Genomic DNA, 16,552 nt, shown 5'->3' on the forward strand with positions numbered 1-16,552 from the left:
ACTCTATAATGGTCCGCCAGTTTTAACAAGTCCTCTTTACAACATTTGTCAAACTCACCTATGGAGGGATCGGCCACGAACGCATTGAGGTCAAAGGATGCCATCTTCAACACCTTATCACAGTACCAGCAGCCAGCACTTTCCCAAACCGGTACCTTCTATGCTTTGGACGAGCCCCCAACTGTTACATTCCCTTTGTATGTCTAGGGGTATAAGAAGAGGATGCAACACGGCTGGCACAAGAATGGTTGTTTATTCACGTTTAGAATGATAAGGTATAATAATAATAAACAATAAAGAATACAACTTGAATACAAAACAAAAGACAGGCTATATGCAACTTAAATAAACCATCAAAACTGTCTAGCCCTATTCTAAAGTATCACACAACACTCTTACCTAACTCTAACCAATGAATGAAATTAAATGTTACACGAATTCAATCTACCTAAACTGTCTACGCTAACTACTGCCTAGCAAAGGTTTACAAAAAGTATGCACCCATACGCCGTATATATATATTATATATTATATATCTCTCTATATATATATATAATTATAATCAGTTGTATCTTTAGCTCAGAATCACAAATGACAGAATAAAGCTCAGGGGACTCCACACAGGTCTAGCCCCTGGCCTATGCTTAATATGAACAGGTTTAACCTTGAGCGTTTAACTAGCTCCTACATGGACAGAGTACTGCTCAGTATGAGGTGACTGAGAGACAATGCCAATGAGTGTATGTCACAGCTGCTGCTAAGTAGTCTTCACAGACGAGGGGGTGGGCAGACAGAAAAAAAGGAGGTTGATGCTTCTCCGCCTCCACGCACCACAGCAGACCAGACCTGTGACTGAAAGTGTCGATCAGCAGTCTATTCATAATCATTCATAATCACTGCACCCTATATAATATATAACCACGTTATCATACTATATATATATTATATAAACATAATCCCCGATTATGTAACAATGGCCTACATATAGTTTAGGACACAGCTCTCCATGTCCGTCAGCATGCTCCTTCCCAGCAAGCACGTTCAGGCCCAGAATAGATCACCTGATTTCAACCTATCCGTCTGTATATAAAATAATTATTTTTAATATTGTTCCTTTTTTTCCATTGCCCACCAGACCTTGTTACTTCTGGAGAGTATTTGTCATTGTTCCAATAATAATAAAAACATGCATTTTTGCATAAAGCAAAGCATCTGTCTACGCCCACAGTGATGATACAGGTGTGCCAATATATCAATATTACGAGATATCGCAATACTTCCTCCCGCGATGAATAATCGATACACTGTTACAGGTAAAATGGGCCCAACTTTAAAATACATAAAACAAGTTGGTGATGAATACCTGGAATCGGTCCAGGTTCATTGCATGTTATACTCAGCACATCTTATTTTTGTAAGATGTGCTGTGCGATTGTATTCCATCGGACCCATTTCGCAGACGGTAAGCCTGTTGCGTCATTTCCTGTGTTGCCCGTCTGCTGTCTGACAGCTTTGTTGTCAGCAGCACGAACGGGACAAACACCAAAACATTATTGTATTGCGCTGCTGTGATTTAGACACACACTGTCACTGTTAACTATCCTACTCTGTGGCGATCTTATCGCTACTCGGGCTGGTTGTTTGACGGGGCGAGCGTCTCATTCTGTCGGCTCAGCCGGGCGATTGTGATGGCTTTCCGCCAACACCACCCCTTCCCTCCCGGCAGGCTTTCCTCTCGCTCTAGCTCTCTCTCCTGCGCCGTATGCAATATGTATAGTTACAGCCCTGACGCCTTTGTTGCTTCGGACATCTGTATCAAATGCAGCATGTTTGTGGTGCTGGAGGGGAGGCTCAGCGAGTTGGAGGCAATTCTGGCTAGCGGTGCAAACGTTAGCCTAGCTCACACACAACCACGGGGAGCCCACCACCATTCGCGGTTGACGGGCATGCCATCGCCGGTGACCGCGGCTGGTCGGGGCTCCCACAAACAGGACGGCTGGGCCAAGGTGGCTGCTACTGGTCGAAAGCGTGGAAGTAAACAAAAGCACACGGGACACCAACCACTTCACGTTTCAAACAGTTTTTCCCCACTCACTGTTATACCCGTTGAGTGTAACGGTGAGCCTTCAGTTCCACTTGATGGCCCGCAACGCAAGCAGCGGCGTGTCATTAAGAATACAACTCTGGTTATCGGTAGTTCTATAATGAGAAACGTGAATTTAAAGACTCCAGGAACCATAGTCAAATGCATCCCCGGGGCCAGAGCTGGCGACATCGAATCAAATCTGAAACTTATTGCTAAAAGTAAATGTAATCGCTATGATAGGATTGTAATTCACTGCGGGGGCAACGACACTCGACTTCGGAAATCTGAGATTACGAAGATAAATATTGAGTCAGTTTGCACATACGCAAAGACAATGTCGGACTCCGTAATTTTCTCTGGTCCCCTGCCAAACATGAGCAATGATGACATGTTTAGCCGTATGCGCCAACTCAACAACTGGTTGTCTAGGTGGTGTCCAGATAATAACGTGAGCTTTATAAATCATTATGATACCTTTGAGGGGAATACTGGTCTGACAGAGAGAGACTGCATACATCCAACTTGGGACGGTGCAAAGCTCATCTCTAGAAATATGGACGATTTTATAGATAGATTATGAAGCACCCAGAGTTGGGACCAGGAAACAGAGTTGCAGTCCTACACAGCTCTCTGTGCTTCCTCCAGTGCAGCCGCCTACCCAACCTGTCCCACAAATCAGAACTATACAAACTATACAGTCTCTGTACAGGCTGAACAAACCATATAGGCTGCACAAACAAAAGCAAAAGGAAATAGGAGCTGTACATACAAACTTGATACAAATCAAAACCAATACAGTTGTACCACAAAATACAAATATCAAATGTGGATTTCTAAATATTAGATCTCTACGCAAAAAAGGAACATTAGTAAATGAAATTATATCAGACAATTGTCTTGATCTATTTTTTCTGACTGAAACTTGGCTAGGTGAGCAAGAATATGTTAGTTTAAATACAGCCACCCCACCAAGTCACACCAATGCACATATACCTAGAGACAATGGGAAAACTGGAGGTGGAGTGGCTGCCATCTTCAATACAAGCCTAACAATTAGTCTTAGAGCTAGAGCTACATACAAATCATTTGAAAGCTTGATTCTCAACCTTTCACACCCAAGCTGGAAATCAATACAGCCGCTGAAAGTCATTACAGTGTACCCCCCCCCCGGCGCTTACACACAATTTTTATCAGAGTTTTCAGAATTTCTATCAAGTCTAGTTCTCGAGTCTAATAAAATCATCATAATTGGTGATCTAAATATTCACGCGGACATAGCTTGATAGCTTGAATAGAGCGTTTGTCTCATTGATTGATTCAATCGGTTTCTCTCAATGTGTAGACAAACCTACACACATTCACAACCATACCCTTGACCTCATTCTGGTCTATGGTATTGCAATAGAGCACCTCACGGTTTTTCCAGAAAACCGTGATCTCTCTGATCATTATCTGATCACCTTCGATTTTACATTGATTGATTATACACCACTGGACAAAAATGTCCTTGGCAGAAGTATATCCGAGAGCGCTGTAAGCAAATTCAAGGAAATGGTTCCATCAGCCATCAACTCAGTATATTTCAACAAAATAGAGGACCTTCACACATATAGTTCTCATCAACTCGATCAACTTGTTGATAGTGTCACATGCTCATTTCAAACTACGCTAGACTCTGTTGCTCCGAGGGAGGGCAGAATCCGTTTTACCGGCCCGGCAGGCCGGCCGGTAAACAGGGCCGGCCGGTCCTTAAAAGGGCCGGCCGGTCCTTAAAAGGGCCGGCCGGTCTTAAAAGGGCCGGTCGGTCTTAAAAGGGCCGGCCGGTCCTTAAAAGGGCCGGCCGGTTGTAAAAAGGGCCGGCCGGTCGTTAAAAGGGCCGGCCGGTCTTAAAAGGGCCGGCCGGTCCTTAAAAGGGCCGGCCGGTTGTAAAAAGGGCCGGCCGGTCGTTTTAAGGGTCGGCCGGCCGGATTTTTTTTTTTTTTTTTGGTAACTCTGTCATTTCTCAACCGTTTTGGATGGGGGTGGTCTCATTTGAATCGTGCCGCCCCCCCGGGGGCATCCTTGGGGGTCTCAAAGTTGGGGGACCCCCCGGGACCCCCAGGGACCCCCAAATGGTAACTCTGTCATTTCTCTACCGTTTTGGATGGGGGTGGTCTCATTTGAATCGTGTTGCGTTCCCGGGGGCGTCTTTGGGGGTCTCAAGGTTCGGGGACCCCCCGGGGACCCCCAGGGACCCCCAAATGGTAACTCTGTCATTTCTCTACCGTTTTGGATGGGGGTGGTCTCATTTGAATCGTGTTGCGTTCCCGGGGGCGTCTTTGGGGGTCTCAAGGTTCGGGGACCCCCCGGGGACCCCCAGGGACCCCCAAATGGTAACTCTGTAATTTCTCTACCGTTTTGGATGGGGGTGGTCTCATTTGAATCGTGCCGCCCCCCCGGGGGCATCCTTGGGGGTCTCAAAGTTGGGGGACCCCCCGGGACCCCCAGGGACCCCCAAATGGTAACTCTGTCATTTCTCTACCGTTTTGGATGGGGGTGGTCTCATTTGAATCGTGTTGCGTTCCCGGGGGCGTCTTTGGGGGTCTCAAGGTTCGGGGACCCCCCGGGGACCCCCAGGGACCCCCAAATGGTAACTCTGTCATTTCTCTACCGTTTTGGATGGGGGTGGTCTCATTTGAATCGTGCCGCCCCCCCGGGGGCATCCTTGGGGGTCTCAAAGTTGGGGGACCCCCCGGGACCCCCAGATGGTAACTCTGTCATTTCTCTACCGTTTTGGATGGGGGTGGTCTCATTTGAATCGTGTCGCCCCCCCGGGGGCATCCTTGGGGGTCTCAAAGTTGGGGGACCCCCAGGGACCCCCAAATGGTAACTCTGTCATTTCTCTACCGTTTTGGATGGGGGTGGTCTCATTTGAATCGTGTCGCGTCCCCGGGGGAGTCTTTGGGAGTCTCAAGGTTGGGGGGCCCCCAGGGACCCCCAGGGACCCCCAAATGGTAACTCTGTCATTTCTCTACCGTTTTGGATGGGGGTGGTCTCATTTGAATCGTGTCGCCCCCCCGGGGGCATCCTTGGGGGTCTCAAAGTTGGGGGACCCCCAGGGACCCCCAAATGGTAACTCTGTCATTTCTCTACCGTTTTGGATGGGGGTGGTCTCATTTGAATCGTGTCGCGTCCCCGGGGGAGTCTTTGGGAGTCTCAAGGTTGGGGGGCCCCCAGGGACCCCCAGGGACCCCCAAATGGTAACTCTGTCATTTCTCAACCGTTTTGGATGGGGGTGGTCTCATTTGAATCGTGTCGCCCCCCCGGGGGCATCCTTGGGGGTCTCAAGTTTGGGGGACCCCCAAATGGTAACTCTGTCATTTCTCAAACGTTTTGGATGGGGGTGGTCTCATTTGAATCGTGTTGCGTCCCCGGGGGTGTCTTTGGGGGTCTCAAAGTGCGGGGACCCCCCCATGGTAACTATCAATTCTCAACTGTTTTGGACAGGGGTTGGTTGGAATCGTGTTGCCTCTATGGGTGCATTATCGGGGGGAGGTTCGGGGACCCCCACATGGTAAATCTTGACATTGTCATGATAGATATTTATTTATGGGAGGGAGACAGAGAGAACAATTTGCATATTATTCTTACTATAGCTCTCTCACACACACACTTTTCAGTAATGGACATTTAACCAATCTATTTCCCTCTGACAAGGCTCGCCGTTACCCGACAAAACTGTGCAATTAATTACTCAATTACTGTGCAATAAACAGTCAAGCCACAACGAAAATGTATTTTGTTGCTTTTATATAAAACTAGAAATAAACACATACACTAATGTAAACTGTGGTTACAATAAAATAGACCAGTCCGTACGATGTGTTAGCTAACTAGCATGGTTCTGTTGTTAGCATTCCTCATTGAAGCATGCAGTAGTGCAAAGCAGGTACATTTTACTGTAAAAACAAAAATAGACGAAACGCACCATTAACAGCAGATATACAAGCCACTAAAGTGTCTTCTTTTTCAAGTCATGATTGATTGGTTGGTTTATTAAGTTTGCAGAATTACAGTACATTTCAAGTACAACTCAATACAACTGTTAAAGGCGGTTGACGTAAGTCGCAACTATTAATTAATACGTTGTATGGCGGTTTATTATACGTTGTGGCGGTTTGATGAATACGTCGGCATATTAGAACTCCTCGTGGCGGTTTGATGACTCGTCGGGTCTATAGCTACCCATTTGCGACGTAAAAGGTTGACTTTGGTATTTTTATTTTGCCTGCCGCGGTGCAGGTTATTTATCCTAGTAGTACAAATCTCGAAATTAATGTAGTCCTTTGGTAGTGTAGCGGTCAGCGCTCTCGCCCCTGGAGTCACTGCTCCATGTAGGTGCGAGTTCGAAACTTGCACATGGCAAACTTTTTTTTTAAATGTTCTTTTTTAGCCTATATTGTGTATGGACACAATAGCTACATTTTAGACTGTATCATTATTGTATATTATATTAAAAAAATAGACAAACAGACAAACAGACAGACAGACAGACAGGCAGGCAGACAGACAGGCAGACAGACAGACAGTGTGTGCGTGCGTATACAGTGTGTGTGCGTGCATGCGCATACATTGTGCGTGCGTGTATGCGTGCGTGCGTACGTGCGTGCGTATACAGTCTGTGTGTGCGTGCGTGCGTATACAGTGTTTGTGTGTGTGTGCGTGCGTATACAGTGTGTGTGTGTGCGTGCATGCATATACAGTGTGTGTGTGTGTGTGCGTATACAGTGTGTGTGTGTGTGTGTGTGCGTGCGTATACAGTGTGTTTGTGTGTGTGTGTGCGTGCGTGCGTATACAGTGTGTGTGTGTGCGTGTGTGCGTATACAGTGTGTGTGTGCGTGCGTGCTTCATCGTATTTATCATTATTAATATTTATATTTATACTTCATTGTATTTAATATTATTATTATTATTATTTATATTTATACTTCATCGTATTTATTATTATTCGTATTTTATGTCTTTTCCTACTTGAATCCGTAGCCACTGGCACTGCCTGGTTTGTCCATCTGTACCTGCATGCATAGATTGATTGCTCAGTAGGGCCAGTAGGGCCAAGTTAGGGCCCTAGGAAGGAGGGAGGAAGGAAGGAAGGAAGCAAGGAAGGAGTGTGAGTGTGAGTGTGTGTGTGTGTGTGTGTGTGTTTGTGTGTGTGTGTGTGTGTGTGTGTGCCACTCGACTCCTATACATCATTTAGCATACCAAGTACCCCAATTGCATTGCACACACACACACACACACACACACACACACACACACACACACACACACACACACTCACACTCACACTCCTTCCTTCCTTGCTTGCTTCCTTCCTTCCTTCCTCCCTCCTTCCTAGGGCCCTAACTGGGCCCTACTGGGCCCTATTGGGTCCTACTGGGTCCTACTGGGTTCTACTGGGCCCTACTGGGCTTCCTTGCTTCCTTCCTTTCTCCCTCCTTCCTAGGGCCCTAACTTGGCCCTACTGGCCCTACTGAGCAATCAATATATGCATGCAGGTACAGATGGACAAACCAGGCAGTGCCAGTGGCTACGGATCCAAGTAGGAAAAGAGATAAAATAATAATAATAATAAAAATATGATGAAGTATAAATATAAATAATAACAATAATAATAATAATAAATACAATAAAGTATAAATATAAATAATAATAGTAATAGTAATAGTAATAGTAATAATAATAATAATAATAATAATAATAATAATAATATTAAATACAAGTATAAATATTATTATTATTAATAATAATAATAATAAATACGATGAAGCACGCACGCACGCACACACACTGTATACGCACACACTGTCTGTCTGTCTGTCTGCCTGCCTGCCTGCCTGTCAATCTATCTGTCTGTCTGTTTGTCTGTCTATTTTTTTTAAATATAATATACAATAATGATACAGTCTAAAATGTAGCTATTGTGTCCATACACAATATAGGCTAAAAAAGAACATTTAAAAAAAAAGTTTTCCATTAATGCACTTTAGCTGTTATCAATGTTAGCACTTAGCATCTCTAGTTCCCATTGATGTTAGACACAAATGAACAATGTTATCTCAACCATGTGTTTATATTCAAGTGTATGGAATATGCATTCAACAGGGTACTGTAGATGTGCGCATGCGCGAAGAGCGAAGACCCGTTTTTTTCTCATGCATTTTTTTTTACATTTTTATTTCATTTTTTAAAACATTACAATTATGCATGAGATAAAAGAAAGTATTTCATACATTCATTCATTAGCAACTACATTGGCGAATCAATTCATATCAAATTCACATAATAATATTAAGACAATGACAATTTCTTGAACGCAATGTAATTCAAAACATGTCACATTACATTTCATTTCAAACACATTTTACATAATGAAGCATACAGCACAAGTGAAACATCTTGTCATATTTGGAGAAAAAAAATGTTTCAAAGAATAATCCACATTTTTTCAAAACATTTCAGCAGTTTTAGGACTCCCTGTCACGAGTTGGCGGCCTCCCTGAAAAATCACAACGTCCGATGCGCCCTGTATAATTAATAATAATAATAACGGTATAATTCATCATAGAAAATGTATGAATAAATATTAACACAATTTTGCCTTGACATTTAGTCTAAATTAACTTTAAGAGGATTTGATTTTTAAAATGCTGTTATACAAATTAAATGCATCATGATTAAATAAATGACAATTTGAATTGAATGTCAATAAATCCATTACAATGAAAATGATGAGTGAGTAAGTGCAACAAGCTAACCCCCACGTCCAAAAAAGTAGATAAATGACATAGTTACAATTTGGGGGTCCCTGAGACCTTGAGACCCCCAAAGACGCCCCCGGGGGGGCGAGACGATTCAAATGAGACCACCCCCGTCCAAAACGGTAGAGAAATGACATAGTTACCATTTGGGGGTCCCCGGGGGCCCCCCAACCTTGAGACCCCCAAAGACGCCCCCAGGGACGCGACACGATTCAAATGACACCACCCCCGTCCAAAACGGTAGAGAAATGACAGTTACCATTTGGGGGTCCCTGGGGGTCCCTGGGGGCCCCCCAACCTTGAGACCCCCAAATACTCCCCCGGGGACGCGACACGATTCAAATGAGACCACCCCCATCCAAAACGGTTGAGAAATGACAGAGTTACCATTTGGGGGTCCCTGGGGTTCCCTGGGGGCCCCCCAACCTTGAGACCCCCAAAGACTCCCCCGGGGACGCGACACGATTCAAATGAGACCACCCCCGTCCAAAACGGTAGAGAAATGACAGTTACCATTTGGGGGTCCCTGGGGGCCCCCCAACCTTGAGACCCCCAAAGACTCCCCCGGGGACGCGACACGATTCAAATGAGACCACCCCCATCCAAAACGGTTGAGAAATGACAGAGTTACCATTTGGGGGTCCCTGGGGGTCCCGGGGGGTCCCCCAACTTTGAGACCCCCAAGGATGCCCCCGGGGGGGCGGCACGATTCAAATGAGACCACCCCCATCCAAAACGGTTGAGAAATGACAGAGTTACCATTTGGGGGTCCCTGGGGGTCCCCCAACTTTGAGACCCCCAAGGATGCCCCCGGGGGGGCGGCACGATTCAAATGAGACCACCCCCATCCAAAACGGTTGAGAAATGACAGAGTTACCATTTGGGGGTCCCTGGGGGTCCCGGGGGGTCCCCCAACTTTGAGACCCCCAAGGATGCCCCCGGGGGGGCGGCACGATTCAAATGAGACCACCCCCATCCAAAACGGTTGAGAAATGACAGAGTTACAAAAAAAAAAAAATTACTTTAAAAAAAAAAAAAAAAAAAATCCGGCCGGCCGACCCTTAAAACGACCGGCCGGCCCTTTTAACGACCGGCCGGCCCTTTTTACAACCGGCCGGCCCTTTTAAGACCGGCCGGCCCTTTTAAGGACCGGCCGGCCCTTTTAAGACCGGCCGGCCCTTTTAAGGACCGGCCGGCCCTTTTAAGGACCGGCCGGCCCTTTTAAGGACCGGCCGGCCCTTTTAAGGACCGGCCGGCCGGCCCTGTTAACCGGCCGGCCTGCCGGGCCGGTAAAACGGATTCTGCCCTTGCTGGTTGCTCCCCTGAAAAGGAAGGTAATAAAGCAACAAAGGCTAGCCCCGTGGAAATGGCGTTCAACCAAACAGAAAGAATCATGTATAGACTGGCAGAATATCCTCAAAATATACAAAAAGGCTCTCGACACGGCCAGAGCCACTTATTATTCATCCCTAATAGAGTAAACCACAGCCGCTGGCTCACCACAGCAAACAGACTTCTCAGGATCTGGGTGTCAAAGCATGGACTGAAAGGAAAAAATCTGACAAAACTGAAGGACATTGTTGAATACATAATTGGAGTGTATTATCCCTGTTGGTTCAATGTGAAGGTCAAGGAGTGCTGGATTGAAGGGCCTAGGCACATACTGTTTCAGCTGGACTGTCTCAAGTCCCAGAGGAAGCAGACCTTGAACATTGTGATGCCAACTGTTACAAGATCTGCGTGGTATGCCCACAGTGAAGCCATCCTCCAAACACTACTGTGCTCGAAGGATCAGAAGGAGAGGATTGAGGGGGTGGAGAGAATCCTGGCCATCAGGGGAGAAGGAGGTCAGGGTTCCGGGGAGGCAGTCGGTAAATCGTCGAGTCCATGGGGATAATCAAAGCCGTGTGTCGGTGGGTCCGGTCCATGTTCGTTAAGGTTCTGTCCAAACATACAGAAGTACAGAAGGCGTTAGGCAGAGAATAACTTAGGTATGGCAGAGGTCCAAAAACAGGCAGACTATAACAGACATGCAGAATTCAAGAGCGCGTTTAAAAAACGCGTGCTAAACTAAGGTAAACTTGGTTGAGCAGCAGGCAGGGAATTGTTGATTGATTGATTGATTAATTTATTAACAGATTGGAGAATTAGTACATTTCATGAAGCACAACTCAATACAAAACTGTTAACTGCATGTGGAGACACCATAAACTAAAGTGCCGCAATCTGGCAGAGTCAAGTTATAAAATGGCTTGAGACAGGCAATTAACTATAGGCTATGGCTATTCTGCAGAGATTAATCATGTGTGAGAGTAATTAAACTTTGCGTAATCAAACCTTATTTGAGTCCCAAAGTGCAAAAGTATTAAAGAACATAACTTTTCTTTTCTCCACGGGCACACTGTGGAATACAAGGTGCATGGACTACATTTCCAAATTAAATATATACATTAATTTGTAAACTCACCCAGAGCAGATCTACAAAAAATTGTGGACGCAGTACTGCACCGCATCCCAGTACTGCTCCAGGGTGCGTGGTCCATGACGGAACTGGCGAACGAGCCTCCGAATCCTGTTGGAGAAAATCATTCGATAACTAGAAAGCAGTTCCCTACGGAAACTGTGTGGGCTCGCCAAAAGACGCAATGTATATAATGTACAGTAGAAAATGTATTAAAGCTGAAGGAAAAGTAAAAAAAAAAAGAATGTATAAAAAATTGTAAAAAGAATAAGCATAAATAACTGCATAAAGCGGAATAAAGTATGTGGAAGTAGTATGATGCCCAAAAAGTGGTAAAGTAAGTAAAGTATTACTGTCTACTAATGATTTGTAATGTATGAAGCATACAATGTATTCTTGATGAATTAAGAAAAGGTAAAAAAAAGAAAAGTCAATCAATCAAGTATACATATAAAAGCATTCATGAGCTTAACAGAAATTGTATTGAATAGCATACTTTTACATGTAAAAAGAAGGTTCAAATAGCATATAGGCCTATCTTTAAAAGCATAAACACAATGATCACAAAAGTATTTGTAGAATTTATACAACTGTTTCGTGAAATGTAACTTAAGCATAATAAAAGAGCTTGAACTTGACAGAACAAATAAAACGGTCTGCAGCACAGATGCAAGGATGACAATTAAATGATTCAGCCTAATATTGTATGTCTATAGGTAGATTCAACTTTATTCTTACATCAAAGTGTAAAGAAGTGGGTGATTTATTATTGTGCCAGCTCTACAAGCTATAGACAAAATGACAATATTGTATATTATGAGTCTGCACTTCATTTGCATTACTGCAATGGTTAAAACTGTTGACATTTAGTAAAGAAGGTCTTATGATAGATCACTGCAAATGTGTTGATTATTCTATCAATGAAATAAGGTTTTGTCATTAAACAATGGTAATATGATGGTTGCGGATAATACGTCCAGCAGGTGGCAGCAATGCATCAATGAAAGTATAGATATTAAATGAACCTTGAACCGGAAGTGATATGGATGACTCTCTAGTCTCTAGTAAACAACGACTATGTCATGCATAGGCTGCCGCTGCAGCAGGGGCTACCTCCTTTATAGCTCTATGATACGCACCGCTTTGACAAGATTATGGAAAAATAAACACAAAATAATCAATAAATGTGTAACATCATGGGTAAAGACCATAAAGACAATGTTTTAACGTGGTCCGTAGCTCTTGTCGAATGTTGATTTATGAGTGTTGAGTTGTGTGGCCACCATGGCGTAGCAGCGCTAAGGCTAGCTAACGCCACGTTAACTTTTCAACTATACATAGCCTACCATGCCGTCTACCATACAATGTGTATGTCGATTGGTTGAAAGCACATGATGAAAACAGATACAATTGAGAAGACCACAAACAAGCCTAGACCTTGGCTTGGCTCAAAGCCTGTTAATAACGTATTAAATCAATCAATAATGTCTGTTTGTCTTTAAAAAACCAATAAATATACTTTATTAAAAAATAAAAACACAAAACAAAAGCGACAGAGACAGGCCGAATGGCTGTTCTGTGAGTACAAATTAAGATTGATGATCAATCGGTCACATTATTATTGTGTCATCAATATCTGTGGAATTAATCTGGATTATTTTGAGACCGATCTGAGGGATATTTTGATATGCCACTGATATATTGTGCATCACTATTACTTTCCATACCTTTAGAAGATTTGTGTTGTGTTCTGCACTTGTCAACATGTTGAATTGGTTCTTTTAAAATGTTCTCTGATTACAGAGAACATATGAGCAGACCTGGCCCGCAATAACCTTAACCTTGCAGCAGTCAAAAGACGAGCGCTCTATCGACTGTTCCAGCCAGATCCATGGATTTGTTTTGTTCATACAATTGTGATTATATTGCCTCGATTTGAACATCCTATCCAATATGAGACACCCATAAAAGGCTCTGAAAACACTACAAACATGTAAAAAGCAAACATTTTTTTTGCACAGTAATCTTGTATCATTGCAGTTCCAGTAATATGACTGTGTTATGTCCCATTTGGAGAGATACAGTGAAAGGTCCTTGCCACATGACTACTATATGCATTATGAAATGTAAAAACAATGTTTGATTTTTCAACAGCATGTGGTGGAGCACTGCAAGGAAGCAGTGATCTAGGAAGGAGCTGCTGTCTCTAGATGACACCACATTCAAGGGTTCAAGGTTGTACTTCATTATTACATCTTGTGTACAGTACTAGTAAAACTTCCTTCCGACAGTACAGCAGCATAGATAACAGAAAACACAACAAACAAAGGGATAGAATAAAGTACAAAGTCACATTCAACAACGTGTGTAAGAGCCATTATGACCTCCTGTTTTACTAATTAACAATGTCACTGCAGCTTGGTCAATGTCAAGGCCAGCCCAGGTTGCTAATCAGGCAGAGGTGTTGCCAGTGGCAGACAAACAGTTTTCCACTGTGTTCAGGACGGCTGGTTGCCTGTGTTTGTTCAACTGTTTCTTTTGTGTTATTTGATGTGTATGCTGTATAGGAAAATGGCTGCAGAGAATAAATCATAAGTTAAACTCAACAGACACATTTGGGAGATCAGTTTGTACTGAGCACACGTGGCAAGAACTTCCACCTGGCCGTCGGCAACCAGTAGTGCCATTAGCATAGGGCTTAAACTGATCATGCTAAATAACAGAAATAATAATCAGAAAATGGTTTCTACATCGTGGTCCCTGCTGGAATTAAGTTGAACCACTTTGGTGGATCTTTGGTCAACATCCACAACGATGTGCTGCCAGGCTTTGTGAGCATACAATGCCTGGGTTACTACTTTAAGTCCACCTTTTATATCATTATTATTATATAGTTGGATTGTGTACCCAAAACGGTAACTAATACGTATATGCTCCAATATATAAGTCAAAATAAATAGTATAAACATACATGCAACAAATGAATTCATGTGGATATAATTTTATAGTTGTTCTATGTGCATGTCTCCTCCTTTCCTTCAAATACAGATGTAATCTGTGCACAAGCATGACACCACAACCAGTCTCATTCAACCACCTGCTCCCTCCTGAAAACGTCAGCTTCCCAGCACGTTCCACCTTCAACAAAGACACCGTTGATGGGAAGGTCATTGAATGGTAGATCATCAAATAAACATTACTTGTTTTTGTCTATTTCATAGGCTCATACAGTACTTTGTTTGCATTTTTTTCTATGCTGTGACATCAAATGCTACCCCCCTGATCTTCTAGGCTATACTAACTTGTATTGTATGGATAATTACTTTATTCTAGGAGCCATGGTTGCTGCAGATGACATCCCTTTTACCATCTCCCCAACATCATACAAGAGCCTGCTTCTCCCTGAAAACGTCAACATCAGCTTCCCTCGCCATGACAGTTTCCATTCCATGAAGATGGGAAAAGAATACCTTCTACAAGCTCAAATTGTGTCGCAATGTCACACATTTTGATCTCTACAGGTTTTCTGTCCGACATGTATACATACTCAAGGTCATCTTCCACTGGTGTACAAACATGATATTTGTGATTAGGGTTGTTCAGAAGAGTAACGCAGGTATGTTACCCATCTGCAGGTATGTTGACAGGATGTGTTTTCACAGCCTAGTACATGTATATATAATTACACATCATTAAGGTAAAATTAAACATTGTATTGACAGTCACACTAGTATTATCTTGGTGGTTGTATAATTTGTGTTATGTAGAGTTTTTCCCATTTGCTCATCAGCAGTGGTGACAGGATAACTTTGTGCCACAGCATAAAGCGCCCCCTGAAAAAAAAGTATGAACTGAACCCAACACAAATCGAACTATATATTCTCAGTATACTATTTTTTTATAGTTGAAAGTGAACATTGAAAGACAAGTAGGCTACTAATTATAAAACTGATCTGTTATTTGCAGGCCTATGTGACAGAAATGAGAAGGTGTATGTTTATAGTATTTATACTACATATTTGTATGGTGTAGGCCTATATTGGAGCAGCTGTTGGCACCCACAAATCCATCGGGATTGTCTCATATACTCTCACTTAGGGACCAACTTTTGTGTGTATATTTATATAAATAACATGTATGTGGTAGTGTTTGATATACAAGCTCCTAGAGTGAATGCAGGCAATACATAGAAGCCACAGAAGTAAAAAAAAAAAAAAAAAAGGTGTTGGAGTTTAACTTAAACGATGGGGCCCAAGAGATATTTGTATGTTCAGCACGCTGTGTAGTTTTGTCACTTGAAAGCATGACATGATATTGATAGCTTCACACCACTTGATTGCAATGAAATTGATGACCAATTTTATTCTTGTATTCTTTTGTATTGTATAGAAATGGTGTTACAAGACCACACATGATTATATTCATAAATGGAAGCATATCAGGTTTACAAATGTAAAAACGTGGGTAAAATTTGTTGTCAGCTCTACAAGCTAGAGCAAAATGGCAATTCATCAAATTATTAATCTGCAATTCATTTGAAAAGGATATATTTCATGTTCAACATTAATTTGTTTAATACCAAGTTAATACTTATTGTGGATTACCGGTAAACGTCCAGCAGGTGGCAGCAATGCATACATATTCAGAATGCTGTCATTTGAACTATTTTGTTTTAATGTAATTATGTACACGTTATAGTCTATCAATGCCTCACAGTTTAACAGGTAATGTACGGTTTATTTGAACATTTGTAACATAAAGTATACTTAAATACAACAGCGTTACTACTTAATTTATAGCCTACTAATGCTCAAATCACCGCAGTGAATGTTCACGTCACGTGTCACTTAAGGCTGTCTAAATGGGGACACAAAGAAGAAAATCAACAGCATATCGTCCCTCGTGTTGACGATGAGCTGACGCATAAGATTATGTCAAAGGGCATCTACTCTCGGGGTTCCACATCACAAAATACAACAACCAAATAACATATAGGTTAGACGTTAGAGGGCAACCTGAAAAAATAAAAATAAATAAAATCTTGTGTGCACGGGGAAATCACAACGCTATAAAATATATAATGTACCAATCCCTTATTGCTACTCCTTGCTTTTGCTGAGTAGAAAACACACACACACACACACACACACACACACACACACACACACGGGTGGCCAGCAGTGCCGTATCCAGGGAATAATCAGC

General features: G+C 42.9%; 1 long non-coding RNA gene across 1 annotated transcript; it reads left to right on the top strand.

Annotated features, from left to right (window-relative positions):
• Positions 1–12,877: 12,877 nt before the first annotated feature.
• LOC308335160 lies at positions 12,878–15,710 on the top strand. The gene is made up of 4 exons (XR_013965990.1): positions 12,878–12,925; positions 13,502–13,582; positions 14,396–14,524; positions 14,681–15,710. It is a non-coding gene; the product is annotated as an uncharacterized lncRNA (long non-coding RNA).
• Positions 15,711–16,552: the final 842 nt, after the last annotated feature.

This window comes from Protomyctophum bolini (assembly GCF_963924005.1).
Source record: "Protomyctophum bolini genome assembly, chromosome: 20".
NCBI classification, from domain to species: Eukaryota; Metazoa; Chordata; class Actinopteri; order Myctophiformes; family Myctophidae; genus Protomyctophum; species Protomyctophum bolini.